General features: G+C 51.1%; 1 protein-coding gene across 3 annotated transcripts in view; it reads right to left on the reverse strand.

Annotated features, from left to right (window-relative positions):
* The window catches only part of fid (fire dancer), a 117,707-nt gene that overhangs the window by 66,307 nt on the left and 46,400 nt on the right, over positions 1-5,000 (reverse strand). The gene's annotated exons all lie outside the window — the stretch shown is intronic.

A 5,000-nucleotide genomic window follows, 5' to 3' on the forward strand; every position in this document is an offset into this window, starting at 1 on the left:
AGGAGGGTAAGAGGAGGGGCGAAGGAGGGTAAGAGAAAGGCGAGGAGGGTAAGAGGAGTGTAAGAGGAAAGGCGAGGAGGGTAAGAGGAGGGGCGAAGGAGGGTGAGAGAAAGGCGAGGAGGGTAAGAGGAGGGGCGAAGGAGGGTGAGAGAAAGGCGAGGAGGGTAAGAGGAGGGGCGAAGGAGGGTAAGAGAAAGGCGAGGAGGGTAAGAGGAGTGTAAGAGGAAAGGCGAGGGAGGGTGAGAGGAGGGCGGTAGAGAGCGAGGAGGGGCGAAGAAAGGTAGAAAGGCGAGGAGGGTAAGAGGAGGGGCGAAGGAGGGTAAGAGAAAGGCGAGGAGGGTAAGAGGAGTGTAAGAGGAAAGGCGAGGGAGGGTGAGAGGAGGGCGGTAGAGAGCGAGGAGGGGCGAAGGAGGGTAAGAGGATTGTAAGAGGAGGGCGAAGGAGGGTAAGAGGAAGGGCGAAGGAGTGCGCAGGGGGGCCGGGGGGGAGGGGGAGCGGGCCAAGGGGAACAGGTGTCTGAGTGTTGGGCCGATCCAAACTGCAGCTGTTGTATGAGATTTATATCGCGGCTCTGTGGTCTTCAGAATGCATGAAAGAAACGGGCCTCTTTCTCGTTCTCTCGTTCTCCCTTTTCTTTCCATTCCGCCAATTTTTCTCTCTATTTTTCCTTGTCATTTCAATTTTTTTTTTTTTTACATTTCTCTCTTTTATTGTCTTTTCTTTTTTGTTTTGTTTACATTTCTCTTCCTCTTCTTCTTTTTCTTCCTCTCTGTTCGATGTATATTTCCGTCTCTTACTCTCTCTGTCTTCCTTCTTTCATTCTCTCCCTTATTCATTCTGCCTCTTCCCTGTCCCTTTCTCTCTCCTTAATTTCTCCTTTCTTTCTCACTAATTCACTCATCTTTCGTCACTCTTTTCCTGTTCTTTCCTCTCCCCTCGTCTCTTCATATCTCCCTCTCCTTTCCCATTATCTCCCTTTTCCTACTACCCCTCTTTCCTCCCTCTTATCTTACCTTCTCTCGCTCTCCCTTTGTTCTTCTCTCTCCCCTCGTCCCTACCTCTCCTTCTTCCTCCCACCTTCTCCCTTTGTTCTTCTCTCTCTCCCTCGTCCCTACCTCTCCTTCTTCCTCCCATCTTCTCCCACACATCCCCCTCCCTCCCTTTCCCCCTTCCCCCTTCCCTCTCCCCTAGCATCCCCCTCCCTTCCCCTTCCCCCCAAATCCCCTTCTCCCTCCCCTTCACCTTCCTCCCCCTTCCCCTCACCTTCCCTCCCCCTTTCCCCCGCCACATCCCCTTCCCTCTCCCCCCTCCCCCCATCATCCCATTCCCTCTCCCCCCTTCCCCCCTATCATCATCCCCTTCCCTCTACCACCCCACCCACCCCCCCCCCCCTACGCGTGTCACCATCTCGCCCCTCCCCAAATTAACTTTCAGCTCGGCAATTACTTTCGCTGATTCCGGGCGATTCCAACCACAGCGATTCCAACCACAGCGATTCCAACCACAGCGATTCCAACCACACCGATTCCAACCACAGCGATTCCAACCACACCGATTCCAACCACAGCCATTCCAACCACACCGATTCCAACCACACCGATTCCAAACACAGCGATTCCAAACACACCGATTCCAAACACACCGATTCCAAACACACCGATTCCAAACACACCGATTCCAACCACGCCGATTCCAACCACACCGATTCCAACCACGCCGATTCCAACCACACCGATTCCAACCACAGCGATTCCAACCACACCGATTCCAACCACGCCGATTCCAACCACACCGATTCCAACCACACCGATTCCAACCACAGCGATTCCAACCACAGCGATTCCAACCACACCGATTCCAACCACACCGATTCCAACCACACCGATTCCAACCACACCGATTCCAACCACACCGATTCCAACCACACCGATTCCAACCTCACCGATTCCAACCACACCGATTCCAACCACACCGATTCCAACCACACCGATTCCAACCACACCGATTCCAACCACACCGATTCCAACCACACCGATTCCAACCACACCGATTCCAACCACAGCGATTCCAACCACACCGATTCCAACCACACCGATTCCAACCACAGCGATTCCAACCACAGCGATTCCAACCACAACGATTCCAACCACAACGATTCCAACCACAACGATTCCAAACACAGCGATTCCAACCACACCGATTCCAACCACAGCGATTCCAACCACACCGATTCCAACCACACCGATTCCAACCACAGCGATTCCAACCACACCGATTCCAACCACACCGATTCCAAACACAGCGATTCCAAACACACCGATTCCAAACACAGCGTTTCCAACCACACCGATTCCAACCACACCGATTCCAAACACAGCGATTCCAAACACAGCGATTCCAAACACACCGATTTCAACCACACCGATTCCAACCACAACGATTCCAAACACAGCGATTCCAACCTCACCGATTCCAACCACAACGATTCCAACAACAGCGATTCCAACCACACCGATTCCAACAACAGCGATTCCAACCACACCGATTCCAACCACACCGATTCCAACCACAGCGATTCCAACCACAGCGATTCCAACCACAGCGATTCCAACCACAGCGATTCCAACTACACCGATTCCAAACACAGCGATTCCAACCACAGCGATTCCAACCACAGCGATTCCAACCACACCGATTCCAACCACACCGATTCTAAACACACCGATTCCAAACACAGCGATTCCAAACACAGCGATTCCAAACACACCGATTCCAACCACACCGATTCCAACCACACCGATTCCAAACACACCGATTCCAACCACACCGATTCCAAACACAGCGATTCCAACCACACCGATTCCAACCACACCGATTCCAACCACACCGATTCCAAACACACCGATTCCAACCACACCGATTCCAAACACACCGATTCCAACCACACCGATTCCAAACACACCGATTCCAACCACACCGATTCCAACCACACCGATTCCAAACACACCGATTCCAAACACAGCGATTCCAAACACAGCGATTCCAAACACACCGATTCCAACCACACCGATTCCAACCACACCGATTCCAAACACACCGATTCCAACCACACCGATTCCAAACACAGCGATTCCAACCACACCGATTCCAACCACACCGATTCCAACCACACCGATTCCAACCACACCGATTCCAACCACACCGATTCCAACCACACCGATTCCAACCACAACAAATTCAACATCAGCGCCATTCCAACTACACCGATTCCAACCACACCGATTCCAAACACAGCGATTCCAACCACAGCGATTCCAACCACACCGATTCCAACCACACCGATTCCAACCACATCGATTCCAACCACACCGATTCCAACCACACCGATTCCAACCACACCGATTCCAAACACACCGATTCCAACCACACCGATTCCAAACACACCGATTCCAACCACACCGATTCCAAACACACCGATTCCAACCACACCGATTCCAAACACACCGATTCCAACCACACCGATTCCAAACACAGCGATTCCAAACACAGCGATTCCAAACACAGCGATTCCAACCACACCGATTCCAACCACACCGATTCCAACCACACCGATTCCAAACACACCGATTCCAACCACACCGATTCCAAACACACCGATTCCAACCACACCGATTCCAACCACACCGATTCCAACCACACCGATTCCAAACACACCGATTCCAAACACACCGATTCCAAACACAGCGATTCCAACCACACCGATTCCAACCACACCGATTCCAAACACACCGATTCCAACCACAGCGATTCCAAACACAGCGATTCCAAACACAGCGATTCCAACCACACCGATTCCAACCACAGCGATTCCAAACACACCGATTCCAAACACACCGATTCCAAACACACCGATTCCAAACACAGCGATTCCAACCACACCGATTCCAAACACACCGATTCCAAACACACCGATTCCAACCACGCAGATTCCAACCACACCGATTCCAACCACACCGATTCCAAACACACCGATTCCAAACACACCGATTCCAAACACAGCGATTCCAACCACACCGATTCCAAACACACCGATTCCAAACACACCGATTCCAAACACAGCGATTCCAACCACACCGATTCCAACCACACCGATTCCAACCACAACGATTCCAACCACAACGATTCCAACCACAACGATTCCAAACACAGCGATTCCAACCACACCGATTCCAACCACACCGATTCCAACCACAACAAATTCAACATCGGCGCCATTCCAACCACACCGATTCCAACCACACCGATTCCAAACACACCGATTCCAAACACACCGATTCCAACCACAACAAATTCAACATCAGCGCCATTCCAACTACACCGATTCCAAACACAGCGATTCCAACCACACCGATTCCAACCACAGCGATTCCAACCACAGCGATTCCAACCACACCGATTCCAACCACACCGATTCCAAACACACCGATTCCAAACACACCGATTCCAACCACGCCGATTCCAACCACACCGATTCCAACCACACCGATTCCAACCACACCGATTCCAACCACAACAAATTCAACTTCGGCGCCATTCCACCTTCAGTCAGGATTCGTCGTCAGGTTCTGATCAGCCAGAACCCTTGGCTGGTCTTCTCTTCCTCCTCCTCCTCCTTCTTCTTTCTTTTCTTCTTTTATTTCTTATTTTTCTTGTTCTTCGTCTCTTTCTCCTCCTATTCCTTCTAGGCCTCCCCATCCTTCTGCTTCTTCACCTTCTTCTTCTTCTTTTTCTTTCTTCGTTTTCTTCTTTTTTCTTCTTCTTTTCTTCTTTTTATTCTTTTTCTTCAGTTTCTTCTTCTTCTTCTTCTCCTTCCTTCTCCTCCTCCTCCGCCTCCCCCTCCCTCTCCTCCTCCTCTCTCTTCCTCCTCCTTCTTTATCTTCTTCTTCTTCTCCTACTCCTCCTTCTCCTCCTCCTCCTCCTTCTCTTTCACTTTCTCTCCC

Source organism: Penaeus vannamei, chromosome 23, assembly GCF_042767895.1.
Source record: "Penaeus vannamei isolate JL-2024 chromosome 23, ASM4276789v1, whole genome shotgun sequence".
NCBI classification, from domain to species: domain Eukaryota; kingdom Metazoa; phylum Arthropoda; class Malacostraca; order Decapoda; family Penaeidae; genus Penaeus; species Penaeus vannamei.